The 18,487-nt window shown below is 46.5% G+C and overlaps 1 protein-coding gene and 1 long non-coding RNA gene across 4 annotated transcripts in view; one reads left to right on the top strand and one right to left on the bottom strand.

Moving 5' to 3' along the window:
• Nucleotides 1–18,487, top strand: part of RUNX1 (RUNX family transcription factor 1) — a 282,173-nt gene that overhangs the window by 55,849 nt on the left and 207,837 nt on the right. The gene's annotated exons all lie outside the window — the stretch shown is intronic.
• LOC148778650 (uncharacterized) overlaps nt 1–18,487 on the bottom strand; it is a 28,315-nt gene that overhangs the window by 4,498 nt on the left and 5,330 nt on the right. The window contains exon 2 of the long non-coding RNA XR_016037141.1: nt 16,649–16,788. This is a non-coding gene — a long non-coding RNA (uncharacterized LOC148778650). The remainder of the gene's footprint in view (nt 1–16,648; nt 16,789–18,487) is intronic.

Raw genomic sequence — 18,487 nt, 5'->3', positions numbered from 1 at the left:
TGCGTATGTTGGTAAAAGTAAGAAGTGCTACTCTAACAAAGAACATGCTTTCTACCTCTGTGTAAATCAACAAAATCTGCCCAGGACTTCAGTGACTGAAAAAGAAGAGACATCAGGTTTCAAGGTTTTTGCTGTTAATGGAAAAAGGAATGAGATCGTCTTAAAACCCTGAAGCACAGAAATTTTAACCAAAACTAAGGATTTCCCAATCCCATTTTAGAATGAGGCAAACCAAAGTTCCTTGGTGATGAGCAAGTGATGTGAATTTGAATTATGGGCATCATGGCCAAGTTGTGCCCTTGAAGGTCTCGGTCTTGACCCTAGCTGAGGCTGAGCACAAGAAAGTCACCCCTCCAGGAGGCAGGCAACCAACAAGGGCTGGGCTTTCAGCTGCCTGCCATTGTGGACCTGAAAGCTGAGTGTATCCACTTCCCCGGGACACAACCCAATCACGTGGTGATATCCACAGGTGTAGAAGCAATAGGATAAATTGGAGGTGGGGTGGGACCATGTTGGGCTCCATTTCAAAGAATCCTTGGTCCATTCAGAAAGATTAAATGGCCGGTTCTACAATGGACAGGGTGATAAGAACAGGGTCAAAACTTCTGGGTTCTGGTCTGAACTTTTTCTGACTTGACTCGCGACACGCCCTTAGCTGTGCCCTGTAATTGCTGTCTTATTCTTCAGGCAGCATAAAAAGAGAGCAGTTTTCACTCAGGGTCCTCTGAGATTTGCCCTGATGCTGAGGTCTGTATCTTACATGCTGTCACCAGAGCTGCCGTTGGAAAACAAGGGAGGTTTTCGTCATTCATAATAAGGGGCTGTCCTAGTTATAGTTTCTGGGCCTTTTGGGCTTTTAGAATCTTTTGATACAACAAGCATCTGCTGCAGCCGAAGATGCTGTGCTGCCTGTGGAGTCTTACCACCATGGGTGTGACTGATTCTGCATGACGGCTAGCAGAGCGCAGGATGAGCACAGTTCTGTATTTTCAAGTTCTTCCTTCTTTGACTCGACCATTTCCTGAAGGCGGCTACCATGGCAACCTCTTACCTTCATTTTCTCAACGGCAAATGGTAGTGAAAATGGTTTTCTACTTTAAAGAAACTTTAGACGGAAGGGATTCATCAGTGCAAACGGAGTATTTTGAAAATCTATAGATAGATACATAGATAAATGCAAAGTTGGAAGGTCCACACTCGTACCCTACATAAAGAACATATTTAAAAGAAAATTTCTAAAGCATATTTGTTCTGTTTTCATTGATTTTACCTCATGAGTGTTCTAAACATTCTGTTCCACTGATGGAATGATTGCTTCAGGAACATCAGCTCTGTCAATGTCAGGATAGGAACAGCTCATCTGTGATCTTGGGGAGGCAGCAGGCTTCTCCTTCTCAGGACAGTAACTGCCCGCCCCCCCGAGAATGGGAATGTAGGAATTGAGCCTTGCAGGGAGCGGGGGTTGTCCCAATGCATTGACCCTGTCACTGAAACTGGAGTTCTGTGCTGTTCTATTGGAGATATCACGGATTCATTAGGCCAGTGATGTCATTCAGGAGGACGCTTCCAAGATGGATGCAAAATAAGACGTAGATGAGTCATCTCTTTTAACAGACAGCTTTCCTCCTTCTTGTTCGCTCATCATCATCAAAGTGAAAATCATAACTTAAGTATGTGAAATTGCAAATTTGTTTGGCATGTAGTTGTGTCTACACGTACTAAGTTTCGCACTCATGGGAGTCTCTCATTACCATTCAGCTCTGTTTTACTCACTCGCGTCCATTCCCATTATTTTCCTACCAGCTGTCTGCCTGCTCCCTTGGTATCGAGATTTGCTCTCACCCAGCCAAAGTCAAGTTCTTGGCCTCTCACATATAGTCATAACCGAATCTCGACGCACTCAGGTCCTTTGCCATGGAAGATTAAGATGCATTAAGATACCCTGATGACTTTTTCAGACTGGGAGGTGATTTCAAATATATTGAGATTCGTGGAGCAGTACATGGGAAAGAGAACTGATGGTCTGAAAACGGCCCGAAGTGAACATGACATTCAGATAGGAGGAAATACACGAACTCACCACTTACTTGGCTGTTTGATGAAACTGTATTGTTCTTTTACCAACGTGTTTCACTTTATGCTAAATTCTGTTAGGAGGACACGAGGCAGAACTCCCATTAGTAGTCACTTGCTGCTCTTGTTTCAGGACAAAAGCAATAGACTCTAATGTATTTATTTTTCTTGTGTGTTTTACATTCCTGCACTCAATCTATCTTTAGTGCCTACTATGCGCCTGACGTGTTCTAGGTGCTAGGAATGTAGCAGTGAACCAACTGAAAAAAAAATTCCCTGACCTCATGAAATTTATATTCAAAAAGGGAAGTCAAACAATAAGTAAAGTATACCATGGGGGCAGCTGATAGTAAGCAAAATGAAGAAAAATAAGGCAAATGAGAGGCGATTGGGAGGGCAAGGGTGGGAAGGGAGGGCCTTGATGAGAAGATGGCTGATGGCATGTGACCTGGGTGTTGACACCATCATACTTGCCTGAAGGAGCTGAGACAGGGAGTCAGGCAGATAACAGGTGCCAGAGAGTGTCAGGCAGAGGAACTAGCAAGTGAAAGGCCAATCAGAGTTCTAGGATGCGTTTTTCTATTTCTCTGAAAAAGCACCAATGGGGGTTTGATAGATTGCTTTGAATCTCTAGTTTGCTTTGAGTAGTATCATCATCATCTTAACATTATCAGGTCTTCTGGCCCATGAACATGGAATGTCTTTCCATTTATCTAAATCTCCTCTAATTTTTTTGAGTAATGTTTTGTAGTTTTCAGTGTACAAGTCTTTTGCCTTCTTGGTTAAATTTACCCTTAAGTATTTTGTTTTTTTTTTGATAGTTTTGTAAATGGAATTGATTTTTAATTTCCTTTTTGGATAGTTCATTAAGCATATGTAGCAACACAACTAATTTGATATGTTGATTTTATATCTTACAACTTTGCTAAAACCGTTTATTAGATTTAACAGGGGCTTTGCAGATTTTTTGAGGGTTATAACATCACCTAAGAACAGAGGGGGTTGGGGGCAGGAGGAGACGGGGACAACAGAGAATGAGATGGCTGGATGGCATCACCGACTTGATGGACATGAGTTTGAGTGAACTCCGGGAGTTGGTGATGGACAGGGAGGCCTGGCGTGCTGTGATTCATGGGGTCGCAAAGAGTTGGACACGACTGAGCAACTGAAGTGAACTGAACTGAACTGAAGAACAGAGATCATTTTTTCTTGTCAATTGCTCTGGCCAGAATTTCCAGTACTATGTTACATAGAAATGGCAAAAGTGGGCTTCCTTATCTTGTTCCTGATTGCAGAGGGAAAGCTTTCAGTTTTTCATTGTTGAGTATGATATTAACTATAGGTGTTTCATATATGGTCTTTATCACGTTGAAGTAGTCCCTTTCTATTCCTAGTTTACAGTGTTTGTTTAGGGGTGATTAAACAGGTTTGATAAGAGATAGTTATAATGGTCACACAACCACCATTGTGAATATAATTCATGACACTGAAATATTTACTTAAATACAGTTAAAATGGAAAATTTCATGTTGCATATATTTTACAACTCAAAAAATAATAATGTAGTATACAAAAAACTGAATTTTGCACTTTAATTGGGTGAATTTTATGTGTATTATGTCTCAAATAAAGATTAAAACAAAAAAACTTTTTAAAAAGCCAAATAGGAGAATATTGCAAATGGAAGCAAGAAATTATGGTAATTCATGGGAATGATAAAGTGGCTGATTTAAAGGTTAAAACCATTATTTGATGATAGTTTGGATAGAGGGCATGAGCAAAAAAAAAAGGCATGGAAGAATCAAACGTTCTTCTAAACCATTTGGAAGTTACAGTTGGTGCAGAAGTACGGAGGACTATGGAAGACTAGATTTGGGAGGAAACAATCCAGAGTTTAGGCTCAGACACACTGAAGCCAGCCCTTTGCGTTCTGCTGCCTTATCCCCAGCTCATCCTGGCCCTGGGAGAAGTGGCTCCACCGCTGATAACTAACAGCTGTTCCCTGTATGTGCAAGGCTATCATGAAGAGTTGGCCCAAACTCCAGCTCCCCCAGAACAGAACTCAGGTTCGGAGGCCACTCCAGAATACAGGGTTTGAGACACAGTTGAGAGCAATAACAAAGAATCCCCAAATACTGAGAGCAGTCCTTGCCAATTACAGAAGGGCAAAGAGCAGGAGCCACTGGATCACGCAGACCTGCGTGAGATCTTTGTGCCCACAGAACCTCACACACAGTAGGTATATGGTAAATGTTTGCTGGTTGGTTGGTAAGTACTAGTTTCCAGTGAAAATTCTGGGCTCGTCTTCCATAGAGATTTGAAAAGGTCCATAGATTTAATTTGCCTTTTTTGGAATTGATTACGGCCTTGCACAGAGTAATAAACAGTCACTTAGTCACGTCCAACTCTTTCCGACCCATAGACTGCCCAGGTGCCACAGTAGTAAAGAATCCTCCTGCCAGTGCAGGAGACACAGGAGACTCAGGTTAGATCTCTTGGTTGGGAAGATCCCCTGGAGACAAAAAATGGCAACCCACTCTAGTATTCTTGCCTGGAAAATCCCATGGAGAGAGGAGCCTGTCGGGCTACAGTCCATAGAGTCACAAAGAGTCAGACACGAATGAGTGCACAGGTCGCTTATTATACTGCCCTGAGGAAAGGTCCCTTAGACACCTTTCAGCCTATTGGTTTGAGATGCCTCGGTGTCTTAACTTTTAGTTCCTAACTCTAGTGATCGCTTAAATTTCAATGAAAGAATAATTTGTGTAAGATTCAAATATTGTAAATATGGCTCTGAGGTCTCAGGAGGGAAGCTTATCTTGTTTTGCCCAATGAAGATGAAGCTCTATGTGGGTAGAGACAGCTGAAATAGAACAGAGTCAACTGGAAAATTTCACTTAATATTAGACTAGAAGGTTCCTCTTTCTGTTGGCTGGTGTCGGTGGTGAGTTCCTAAGAAAATCGAGTCTTACGGGATGGTCACATTTTGCAAAAGGGCTTCCCAGGTGGTCCTAGAAGTAAAGAACCCGCCTGGCTATGCAGGAGATTCGAGAGACACAGATTCGATCCCTGGGTCAGGAAGATCCCCTGGAGGAGGGCATGGCAACCCGCTCCAGTATTCTTGCCTGGAGAATCCCATGGATAGAGGAGGCTGGCGGACTACAGTCCATAGCGTCACATAGAGTTGGACACCAGTGAAGTGACTTGATACACACATTTTCCAAAGGAGAAAGACCAGAATCTGCATGGTCTTATGCTTCACAGGAAAGAAGGAGCCAGGCCTTCTGTTCATTTCCACGTGCTTCCTGGGGCATGAAGGCCTCACCACGTGTGGTCACAAAGCCCAGTTCTGAAGCAGCCAACCCCTTTCAGCCGGGTCCACACATGGCAACACTGGCTTGGGTGCATGTGTTTTTAATACCACTCTCTCTTCCAGGGAGTTTGGAACACACGTGTTCCTTTTAACTCCCACCAGCCCCTGAGATCTGCCAGCCAGGAAGACCATTCTGGAAGAACTTTGGAGAGGGAGAGGGAGCTGTTTTTGCAACCTCCTGAGACTCGGGAAGCACAGGTCTCCCCAGGTCAGTCCCTCAGCACTCACCCCCACATAGCAGAGCTCAAAGGCCTTGCTGTATCTTGGTTTTGTTGCCCATAAAACACAGATAGTAACACTTGCAAAACAGACACTAGATGGAATGCATTTTGTGATCTTTGGAGGAAAGGCAGCCTGTTAACATATGCTGACAGTGTGTTTTTCTGGGGCAGGCCTGGAGCCACGGCCCCACATTGCTACCAGAGTTGTTTCTGGAACATGTGCCAAGAGCAGCCCGAAGCACTCCAGCCTCCCAGGCCTGTCTCTGGGTCCAGCTGGCAGAAGATTAAGGGCCGCTCTTGCCCAGCTGTGTGTGCCCTGCTCACCCACAGGCCTGAATTCAAGGCCCCCAATGCTTGACAGCCACCACAAGTCACCAATTCAACCCCGTAATAGACCTGCTTACTACCATATGCCTGCCTCAGGGTCATGTCTATTAAACCTACCATTTGGAGGGCAGAAGCAGTAAAGGCTGGCCCCTTCAAAGAGAAAGGTTTTGCTTTGGAACACAGATCCCCTGTTTGTGCTTCATGGGTGGATATTTCAGGGGATAAGAGGGTTTGTGGTTTGTTTTGGTCTTGAGAAGAAAGAAATTGACAAGATGGGCTGCAGACTGGACTCACGAGGATCTGGCTCTGTCCCCGCTCGGCAGAGTTGAGGTTCGTGGTGCCCCAAGCCAAAGAGAGATTCTCTGGGGAGGAAGACGGATGATGGAGGGGGGGGAGGATGGAGCGGATGTTGCCAGGAACTGCCTTTGTTATCTCTACGAGTCACACAGTGGCCTCTGGACATTGTGTGGTCCTGCCGAGGAAGCCACAAGGGACATTCTCAGGGAAGTGAGCCTGATCTCTGTGGTCCCCACTCAGGTCCCCTTTTCCTAAGTCCCTTTTCTCTCCTCCCCATCCCCTCTCCCAGCCTCTGTTGCTGCCCTAAATATTTCCTAGAGAGGAAATCAGGGCAGCAAAGATATTAATTTTAAGGGACTTAACCCTTTCCTGGCAGACCCAAAGTTTTGAAGAGAAACATAGAAGGAGGGGCAGTGCTTACCCCTGAGCTTAACTCTCGAGTGACAGACGTTTCAGATACTGTCACCAGGGCAAGGCAAGGCGGGTAGAGAGGGAGATAAGGGGGAGATAAAGATGCTGAGTGCCAAAGAATTGATGCTTTCGAATCGTGATGCTGGAGAAGACCCTTGAGAGTCCCTTGGACAGCAAAGCGATCAAACCAGTCCATCCTAAAGGAAATCAACCCTGAACATTCATTGGAAGGACTGACACTGGAGCTGAAACTCCAATACTTTGGCCACCCGATGGGACGAACTGACTCCTTGGAAAACACCCTGATGCTGGGGAAGATTGAGGGCAGGGGGAGAAGGGGGCGACAGAGGATGAGATGGTTGGATGGCATCACCAATTCAATGGACATGAATTTGAACAATGGACATATCTCCAGGAGATAGTGAAGGACAGGGAAGCCCGGCGTGCTGCAGTCCATGTGGTCGGACATGACTTAGAGACAGAACAGCAGCAGCAAAGATGCTACTGGACCACTTGCTCACTCGGCCCCAGTGTGAGTCTGGCCCTGACCTTTCCAGTCCTCCTTGCAGGATTTCGTGTGCATCCCCAGTGCACCCAGAAACCAAAATAAAGACCTCAGGACAGCATCCCAGATGAAGGGGGAGGGCCAAATGATGGTCTCAGATTATAAAGAAAAACCGTCTTAGAAAGCCCGGAGGAAAATGCAGGGCCTGGCTGCCCGCCATCTGCACTGAGCCCCAAAGCAAGAGGAAATTGACTTGAATATCACATGAAGAGCTTAAGATAGAGGGAGGGAAGAATCTCCAACAGAAAGGCATTCCTGCCGGTTGCATAAGCCCTTTTCTTTGAAGGTCTGGAAGGTCTGACGGGTTCTATCATCGATGGAAGCAGATGATCAGCAAGATGCCTTCCAGCACTGGGACTACCTCACCATCTAATTTTAGCAATTCCTCTTGGCAGAGGATGGGTCCTCCCCCTTCCTAGGGCTATCTGGGGTTCCACACACCAGCTCCTACAGCTTCCTTTGATGTTGACGGGGGCTCTGTGGACTCAAGGCCAGATACGCTGCAGGAAGAGACATGCTCAAAGCCATTACACTGCCCTATCTCATGGCAACCATAAGAGGCCTGCAAATTTTTTCTCTTTTTTTTAAATTATGAAGTTGCATCACTTGATTTGAAGTTAAATATGGGCTGTCAGGTTTGGGATCGATCCTCAGAAACGATCGTTAGGTCAGTTGCCATCCAATATCCTCTCTTTCTTTGCAGGGGAGGATGTTTAAGGCATGACGTTATTCTGACTAATTTAAAGATTTCATTCATATTTTTAACTCATTATAACTGAACACAATTTAAGCCCATCACGTAATGACATAAAGTGGCCAGAAGCCATGGGAATGTGTTTCTCATTGTGGAAACTACAAGTTAGTCATTTTCTTCTCCCAAGTAAATGTCTTCGGTTTGGTTAAGCGAATTTTTTTCAAAGAAATCATAAGTTCCAAATTAGTTTTTCATCTCAAAAGTGAACCCTATGGAAAATGTAGCAATGTTTCTGTAATTTTGCAACATGTTTTGATAGTATCTATGTCTTATTTCTCAAGATCTAAAATCTTACTTTTGGGGTCTTTTTGTTTGTTGGTTTTTTTGGTTGTTTCTTTTATGTGTGTTTTTGTTTTTAACCTCCTGGCCTCGGAATGTAAAGACAAGTGATAAGTTCCAGTGAAAGCTGTAAAGCAGAAATGCTCAAGTTACTAGATAATTTACAGCCACACTTTCTATAACAGGGATCTTTGCGAAACCAGCTTTTTTTCCAGTTACAGTTTTAATAGAGATGAGATGGGTCATGAAGTCAAGTGGGAGAGGAGGGAGAGAGAGGAGGAGCTTGGTATTCTTTTTCAAGCTAATTATTTGTGTTGATATTGGTCCGAGAAGTCTGCTTTTAGGCCAGAGTTTTGGTCTATAAGTTCCTTGCACACCCAGAAACTTCTAGAGGTGTGTGATGGGCTGACTTGACAGATTCATCCTTGGGGTCTGAGAAGGGAGGAGCCATGGGCCAGAGGCAGGTGAGGCAGCATCTGGGGAACCACCTCTCCAGCCTGCTTCTAGGCCAAGAGGCCCCCAGTCTCTAAGTGCAGCCCTGCAGGCGCAACCTCTCCCGAGATCTCCACTGATGTCAGCTCCTGTCCTGCACCAGACTGTGGGCTTTTCTCGCTTGGCCCTCAGTTTAACCGCCTCCTCATCCTGTCTGCAGTAGTTACACGTCTGAGCTCCCCAGCTGGGTGGAAAGGCAGAAGCAGAGATGGAACCTGGTGAAGTGGGGTCAAACTCTGGGAGTACGGTACTCTGGGGGGAATCCCTGCCCAGTAAGATGGAAGGTCCCCTGGCTCCATGGTCCTACCAAATCTGCGTTTCTATTATTCTGCACTCCTGGGGGCAGGCTACAGATATATCAGGTTCAAGGTGTTTAAAAAAAAAAAAAAAAAAACGACCAAAAGCTTCCAATAATTTTCAGCATTCAAGCCGATGCTGAAGGTGGGGCAGCAATATTTTAGAAGGGACGAGTGATAGAAGAAACCAAGAATACAAAGAAATACCTACACATGCGTGCTGAGAGGCAGAGAAGAGACGGAAAGAACTAAGAGACGCGTAGTTCCTGTGAATCTTTTCTGGAAATCCTGCCCCTGTGTCAGCACAGGGCAGTGAGTCAATTAGAGCATTTACATATTTAAATCTCAAATTATCTCCCAGAAAGTTATACTCTATATTCCAAAGACATCACGTCTCCAACGGAATTGTAATGCTTTTTTTAAAAATTTTTTTTCAATTAGGAAAAAGATGATTTTAATGCATTACTCATTCTGTCATTTTTAGTTTACCAAAACCAGCAAGGAATTAGTCCCCAGGTCGTTAAATTCCACCCTTTGTGGTCAGAGCCGAAAGGGCTGGACCGGCTCTGCTGGGAAGGGTGGAGTGTGGTTGTGTGGGGATCATGGGGACACACTGGCAGGCCCTCCCCAGCCCTTGCTCACGAGCCAGCTGCCTGCCCCCCACCTCCCTGCATCTGCATGGCTTGCTTGACGCCCTGTGTTGACTTCGGCTACTGGTCAAGTTTCCCCTGGAGCCCCAGTGCCAAGGGTGCCAAGGCTGAGCTGACTCATGCTTTCCCGGACTTCCTGACACCCTGTTCACGGGCTTGTCGGCAGCTACAAGACACTCTGCCCCATCGGTGTCGCAATTCCAGCCAGGAAACCAAATTAACCGCCCCAGAATTTGGCTGAAGTCTCTGAGGGTGGACAAGAACAGAGGTTCTCAGTCAATATTTAGGCTAGGAGTGAAGGCCATTTTTTGTTTCTTTTCTTCCATTCTTTTCCCTCCTGGTTTACTGAGATATAATTGATATACATCACTGTGTAAGTCTGAGATGTACAGCATAATGATTTACACATATTGTGAAATGATTATCACAATAAGATTAGCTGACATCCACCATCTCATATAGATACAAAACACCAATGCTGATTTTTTTTAGGTCAACTTAATTTATTGAGCAATTTCTCTATGAGCATAAAAATGTTGATATATATGTGTAAGAGTTTAAAACAGGAAAACGTTCATTCTATACTCACCAGTGGAAAAAGATAAAGCATCATTTCATTTAGACAGTTTACCTATCTCCAAGTTTATAAAATTTCTTCAAAGATTTATTTTAATTGAACTGTGGTTAATTAACAGTATTATATTAGTTTCAGGTGTATGGCATGGTGAGTCAATATTTTTACAAATTATGCGTCATTTAAAGTTATTTGAAAATATTGGCTATATTTTTAACTTAAGAAAAATTTGAATGTCAATGGTCAAGAAAACCCTGTTCTTCCTGGTTGCTCTGGAAGCATTTAGTGATCCAGAGATTGTCAAAACAAGCTCCATAGTTATTCAGTTAGAATCACAGTCTTTATTCTCTCATTCATAAAGGGAGCTTTCTTCTGTTGCTGAAGTAGCTCTTGAGGTAACTTGACATGTTAAGAGCCACCTCAGAGGGAACATGTGAGTGTGTGTGTATGTGTGTGTGTGTTCAGTCACGTTCAATTCTCTGCTACCTCACTGACTGTAGCCCACCAGGCTCCTCTGTCCATGGGATTCTCCAGGCAGGAATACTGGAGCGGACTGTCATTTCCTTCTCCAGGAGATCTTCCCAGGGATTGAACTCGAGTTTTCTGTGTCTACTTCATTGGCAGGAGGATTCTTTACCACTGAGCCACCTGGGAAGCCCCTCAGAGGGGCTTTCCCCAAATCCACTTGCCTGAATTCAAAGTATAAAAGAACATCGGCTTTTAGGACAATTAGAGAGTGGGGAACTTCAATGATTGACACGGAAGAAATTAGACTAGTGCCTTTATTCCATGTTTTTCCCCCACATTCCTCAGTCATGTGTGTGTGTGTCTGCTGCTGCTGCTGCTGCTGAGTCACCTCAGTCGTGTCTGACTCTGTGTGACGCCCACCAGGCTCCCCCGTCCGTGGGATTCTCCAGGCAAGAACACTGGAGTGGGCTGCCATTTCCTTCTCCAGTGTGTGAAAGTGAAAAGTGAAAGTGAAGTCGCTCAGTCGTGTCCGACCCTTAGCGACCCCATGGACTGCAGCCTACCAGGCTGCTCCATCCATGGGATTTTCTAGGCAAGAGTACTGGAGTGGCTTGCCATTGCCTTCTCCATGTGTGTGTCTAGTAATAAGCAAACAGGCCAGTTTTCTCCTCCAGTCCCACACTGGTTCGGATGTTTGACCTGAGAAGACAAACTGGGTGAAAAGTCACTGCGGACACAGGAGCCCAGAAGCAGCTTTTATATGCTCCTCTCTCCAGAACAGTTCCATTTCTCTCATTGCTTCTGTTGCTGCTGCTGCTGCTGCTAAGTCACTTCAGTCGTGTCCGACTCTGTGTGACCCCATAGACGGAAGCCCACCAGGCTCCCCCGTCCCTGGGATTCTCCAGGCAAGAACACTGGAGTGGGTTGCCATTTCCTTCTCCAATGTGTGAAAGTGAAAAGTGAAAGTGAAGTCGCTCAGTCGTGTTCGACCCCTAGCGACCCCACGGACTGCAGCCTACCAGGCTCCTCCATCCATGGGATTTTCTAGGCAAGAGTACTGGAGTGGCTTGCCGTTGCCTTCTCCATTGCTTCTGTCACCCATGACTAAAGGCACCTGTCTTTTCCATTGTCCTGTTCTATAGCTACATCTCTGTGCTTGCCTCTAAAACCATCCTTGTTCATGTTCGCGACCGTGTTCATTTGATTTGGAAAGTTTGCCTTCTGTTCTTCCTGAAGTTGGCTCCATGTGCCTTTCTCAAAGAGGCCACCCCACTGCACCCTCAGGGGGGTGAAATCTACAGACAAGAGGCATGTCCAGTACCGGCACCTCTCATAGGCGTGTCTCCAGGGCCTGCAGATGCTCTTCCTGGCAGGGAAGGAGCATGGCCCTTTCGGGGAACAGTCAGCCTTTCTGCCAGTTCAGCCTGGAGAATTGGCCCAGGGTATGTACTCTCCCTCCTGCGAGGTCTGGGCAGGCTGCCTGCCCAGTCATCTCTTTTATTGCTGGCCCCGAAATGGAGAAACTAGACTTGGATGGGCCACATTCTGGCTGCACCTTAGGCTGGCCTTTGGCATAAGTCTAGCAGGGCCAGCCCGAGGCCCTTCTGAGTCAGAGCTCGCAGGCTCCTGCCTGGACCACCGGGCAGACATTTGTCCGATCGTTATCACAGGCAAACCATTCAACTCAGTTTTTTGTTTTTATTTAGAATGTTTAATTTTGTGAAGCCTCGTTATCTTTAGAGATGGGAATTTTTTTTCTTCCCATCCCTAGTGATTCTCTGAAATCATTTGTTTACTGATTTAGTCACAGCCTGTCTCCCCTAGAATGTAAATTTCGTGGGGACAGTGCATGCATGCAGAACTGCTTCAGTCGTGTCCCACACTGCAACCTCATGGACCATAGCCCGCCAGGTTCCCTTGTCTAAGGGATTTTCCAGGCAAGAATACTGGAGTGGGTTGTCATTCTCTCCTCCAGGGGATCTTCCCAACCCAGGTATTGAACCCGCATCTCTTATGTCATCTCCTGCATTGGCATGTGGGTTCTCCACAACTCGCACCATCTGGACATAAAAAGTTAGCTATAGAAGAATTTTAAAAGCATACTGCAAAGAACCATTTTTATATTAAATCTCATTCAATGTTTCCTCTGGTCCGAGGAGCCTGAATAAACGGGGCAGCATGCTTAAAGGATAAAGATTCTGCATAAACTCTTATCATCGGTTCCCTCAGAGATTGAGACCTGATCAGTTTCACTGTCTATTCCAGTCTCCCACTGCCTATACCCATGCCTAACTCATGTTCACTCATGGGCTCCACATTGTAAAACATAAAAACTGAGGCACCAGGTGGCTGCCTCCAATCTTCCTGGAGTCCAGCTGCTGGGAATGTCCCCCCAGGCTCCTGCCTGTGTCTCTCCCAAAATGCTGTCTCATGAAAGGACAGGCAGGCCCACCCTTTCCCCTGTCCAGGGAAAGGGTAGGGATGTCACAGCCCCCCGCCCCCCGCTTCTCTTTCTGAGAGGTAGTTTATTACTTTTCTGTGTCTGCCGTAACAACTGATCATAGGGCAGAGGAGTGGAAACAACGCAAGTGTTTTCTCTCATAGTTCCAGATGCCAGAAGTCTGAAATTGAGGCAGGGCCACCCTGCTTCTGAAGGCTTCCTTCCTGGCACCCTTCTCACCCCTACTGGTTCCCAGCAATAGGTGTTCCTTGGTGTCCGGCCATCACCCCAGTCTCTGTTTCCATCATCATCATATGCATCTCTCTTTCCTCTGTGGGATGCTGTTCTCTCATCTTACAAGGATATCAGTCATTGGATTAGGGGACGACAGAGGATGAGACGGTTGGATGGCAGCAACGACTCAATGGACATGAGTTTGACCAAACTCCAGGAGATAGTGAAGGACAGGGAAGCCTGGCATGCTGCAGTCCATGGGGTCCCAAAGATTCGGACATGACTGAGAGACTGAACAGCAACAGCAGCTAATCCAATAACTTCATTTTAGCTAGTTACTTCTGCAAAGACCCTATATCCAAAGAAGGTTGTGTTCTGAGGCTATGGGTGGGCGTGCATCTTGGAGACACTATCCAACTGAGATCAGGCAAGTGGACCCCACACACTTACTTGCTGTAAGTCATATGCCCTCCCTGTGCTCTGTGTCTTTGGCTGTAAAATAGGAATGCCAGCCATCCCTGCCTCTCTGGGTTATTGTCATGTGCTTAGTAGGGTGACTGGAACACCTGGAGAGCTGCGTAGGGTAAGATGTGGCCAGCCAAGTGCCTGTAGATGCTTCACAGAGGTGAACTGGACATCCGTGTCATCCAGGACCCCTCTGGGGATGACGGGTAAAGGAAACAGACTCACAGGGCCAGCCAGGAAGCACAGGGCAGGACACCCAACCAGGTCGAAGCCATGCTACATGGGAATATTCTTTATCTAGAAGAATTGAGCCAAGGAAAGAGAGGAGAAAGGGGGCATCTCATCTGGAGTGGGGGGTGGTGGGAGTAGGAAGGGGGAGGAGGCAGGAGGGACCTGGCATGTTCAGAAATGGTCACTGGTCGAGATAGTTAGCAAGAGAGGCAGAGGAGTCAAGGGGGTAGGCCCCTGGAGTTCTCAAAGGTTGCTTCTGGCTTTCAGACACCTTAATCCGTTCAGGCTGCGTTATCGAAAATACCATACACTGGGCAACTTATAAGCAGCAGACTTTTACTTCTCACAGTCTTGGAAGCTGGGAAGTCCGAGACCAGGGTTCTGGAGGATTCAGTGGTGAGGGCTGGCTTCCTGGTTCACAGATGTTATCGTCTCTATTGTGTCCTCACATGGAAGGCTTAGGGGCTCTCTGGACGGGTCAGGGGCTTTCTGGAAGGGTCAGGGGCTCTCTGGGGTCTCTTTTGTGAGAACCCTAATCCCGTCCTTGAGGGCTCCACCTTCTCACCTCCCAGTGACCCCACTTTCAAATAGCATCACCTGGGGCATCAGGATTTAACATGAGTTTGTGGAGGACACTTCCATTCAGTCTATAGCATCAGTAGTTATCTAAGCCCTGGGTTGGTCAGAATAAACCAGTATTCCCTTGAACTACCCAGCTCTCAGGACCAATACACGGGTTGCCAGTGACTTTGTGATCACAAAGGAAGCCCAGAGGTGAGGTTTCCTGTGAAAGAGTTGCTGAGCTTTCATCTAATTTTATGAAAAACATCAGCAAAAAATTCAGTGTGTCTCCCGGTGTTGTATCTATTAAAGGAGGCATCCCAGATGTGTGTGTGCGTGTGTGTGTGAGCCTGACTTATGATACGACCACAGTAGGGCAATGAGGCTTACTGTCTTGATGTCTCGCAACTAAAACCTGTCCTTCTGATCTACCTTTTAAGCAAATACTTTTATTTATTTATTTATTACCGTGCTGGGTCTTCAGTGCTGCGCAGGCTTTTCTCCAGTTGTGGCAAGCAAAGGCTACTCTCCGTGGTAGTGCTGGGGCTTCTCATTGTGGTGGCTTCTCTTGCTGCAAAGCACCAGCTCTAGGGCACACGGGCTTCAGTAGTTGTAGTTCACGGGTTTAGTTGCTCTGAGACATGTGGGATCTTCCTGGACCAGGAATGGAACCCATGTCTCCTGCATTGGCAGGCAGATTCCTTACCACTGACCCACCAGGGAAGCGCCTCTGATCTACTTTTATGACCCATCACATCTGCTCATGTTCCCCACTGAGGCAAAGACGCACACCTGATTCTCTTTGAAATGCGAGGTCTAGACACATGGGTACCACATGGTCACACATGCAGCTCTTCCATCTCGAGGACCCCGGTTTCAACGTGGGGAGCCTCCGGCAGCAATCACCATGGTTAGGAGGGTCCAGACCTTACTTGCATCACCAGCAAACTAGAAGTAAGAGTCCTGGCCCTTCTTCCATGTGAGGACACAAGCTTCCAACTCTTCATGACTTGCCCAAGGCCACGTGGGCACTCAGGATGGGGATTGTTCTTTGGCCAGGCTATCCTGGCATCACCCGGGATTCTTCTCCTCTAGAGTGAGCCTCCCCACCAAGGCAGCATCCTCCGGACCCACTGAAAAACACCTGTCTTTTTCTTTTCTCTTCCTAGTGTCTTCTGCTGAACCTCTGTTTCAGCAGAGCCATAACTATTTCTCATCCCTGTATTCTTTGGTGTCTAGAGCGCTCCTGGTCAGGATGAGATGCTTTTATTTTTTTCTTTTTGGTTTTATGAGGATTGTGTGTGTGTGTGTGTGTGTGTGTGTGTGTGTGCAATGTCAGACTTCAAAGGAAGCCTCCCACCGTAAAGATCACGACCAGACTCACATTAGCGATTCTTTCTCATTCCTGCGGAGGAAAGGACGGTGGTGCTAACACATGTCTCATCTCCCCCTTGACATGCAGTCTCTTTCAAGTGATTTTACAAAGCCCCCTCACTTTCTCTTTCGGGTCCTAAAATAGTATGTCAGGAATCAACAGCTGCCTACGAAGCCAAGAAACTGAGCTCCTGGTGACTTCATTCGTCACAGCACCCCCCCCCCAAACCTCCTAATCTTCGTGTTCCCTGCCTCGTGTCAGCACTCGGCTCCCCTCTTGTGTCTGGCTTTCCTCAGTAAATCCCTGAGTGCCCCTGTTCTCACTAAGTCACTGAAACCCTGGCCACAAGGCGGGCAAAACGAGATTTAATTGAATCTCTTGGCGATGATTCACAGAAGAAAAGCCCGACCGTCTGACCTGGAAACCACACAGTGGGGAGTTTAGAAACTGTCAGCATAGTCAAAACAATGTTCCTGGTTCAGCCATTGAATGAAGTTCAAAGGAACAAAGACATCAGTGAGAACGGTATCATGGCAAGGGCAGCCTGAAGAAATACACTTACCTGGGCTTGAAGCCTTCTGGGGTGAGGTGTCCGGGACTTTCAATCGTGTTAGTTACAGGAGGACTGGCTCCAGGGAGGAGCTTCCCAGCTGGGCAGTGAGAAGTCAACAGAGTGAGGGGATGTATCAGGATCCAAGGCTGCTGTAACAGGTAACAAAAAATGAGCTGGTTTAAAACTATAGAAATGTATTGTTTCACAGCTGTAGAGGCTGGATGTTCAAAATCAAGGTGTCAGCAAGGGCAGAGTCCCTCCTGAGGCTCTAGGGAAGAGTCCTTTCTTGCTCCTGATGTCTCCCAGTCATCCCTGACATTCCTCAGATTGTAATTGCATCACCCAGCCTCTGCCTCTGTCTTCACAAGCATTCTCTCATGTATGCGTGTCTCCTCTTCTCGCAAAGACACCCATCGTTAGATCCAGCGCCCGCCCTAATCTGGCATGACCACATCCTAACTTAAATTAGTCACATCTACAAAGATCTCAATTCCAAACAGAATCACATTCTAAGGTTCCAGATAGACATGCATATTCGGAGACAGAGACCATGGCTCACTGGCTGTGTTCCCCACATCATCCCCTGTCCATCTTGCAGACTTCGTTGTTCCTGGCCTTGATTTTGGAGCCTCCTGGACTAGAACCTGGGCTACCCTCATAGCTCAGTTGATAAAGAATCCCTCTGCAATGCAGGAGACCCCAGTTTGATTCCTGGGTCAGGAAGATCTGCTGGAGAAGGAATAGGCTACCCATTCCAGTATTCCTGGGCTTCCCTTGTGGCTCAGCTGGTAAAGAATTCACCTGCAATGCAGGAAACCTGGGTTCAATCCCTGGGTTGTGAAGATCCCCTGGAGAAGGGAAAGGCTAACCCACTCCAGTATTCTGGCCTGGAGAATTAGTCCATGGAATCGCAAACAGTCAGACACGACTGAGCAACTCGGTGTGTAATGTTGAATCCTGACCTTTTGACTTTCATGTTTGAGAGAACAGTGTCAGCCTGTGACACACGACTGGTATGGTTTGGTGGAAAGAGCACTGAGCGTTTCTGTGGGGAAATCTAGAAGCTGGAAGAGTGGGCAGTTCCCAGTCGGCATAGTCTGGTCAAAGAGTCATGTCCTGATAGACCAGCAGACACGCTTCCTCAGAACTGTTAGTTAATCCGATGTGCCCTCACTGAAGAAGGAAATGTTGATCGTAATAAAACAACAATCGCAATAGAGGATAGTAAAATGATTGAATAAGATATTCATCTACCCCACACATTATAGTCCTTGTCCACATATAAGAAAGGAAGATACTCCCACTAAGGAACGTGGCAGGAACTCCCGTAAGGTATCCCAAGGATTCCCTCTAACTTTTGGAGCAAGGAATCAGGATGGAGGTTAGAGAAACCATGGCTTTGGGATGTTTTAATGTGCACCATTGGCTATTAGCATTCAGAGCAAAAATTGGTACCATTTCCAAGATCTTACATTCTGGAATGTTCCTCCATCTGTAGCCTCCACTCTTTCCATCCACCATGTTCACTCCTTCATGGTGACCCCAGAGGTCTCTGGCCAACCCTTTTCTCAAGCCAGTCAGCACCTTGATAAGCACTGTCCAGACACGATGGGCTGGACCCTGCAGTCCATCATTCCCTGAAGGTCTCACCAGCACCTACATTCCCATCAACACTACTGCAAGACACTGCAATTGGACCATGAGCGCTTTCAACCCAACATTCAAATGAATTCCCTTCTACCTCTCGGCAGAGTTCTGAAGTCTTCACCCTCGTTCTTCAGTCACAAAGAAGGGCTGTGGCAAACTTTAGAAACTTTATGGAGCTGGAGTTTATAGCGTTCTGCCATG

This window comes from Moschus berezovskii, chromosome 1 (genome assembly GCF_049115385.1).
Source record: "Moschus berezovskii isolate FMDL1 chromosome 1, NW_MosBer_1.0, whole genome shotgun sequence".
In the NCBI taxonomy this organism is placed as follows: Eukaryota; Metazoa; Chordata; class Mammalia; order Artiodactyla; family Moschidae; genus Moschus; species Moschus berezovskii.
This window is presented reverse-complemented; position numbering and strand designations above follow the sequence as displayed.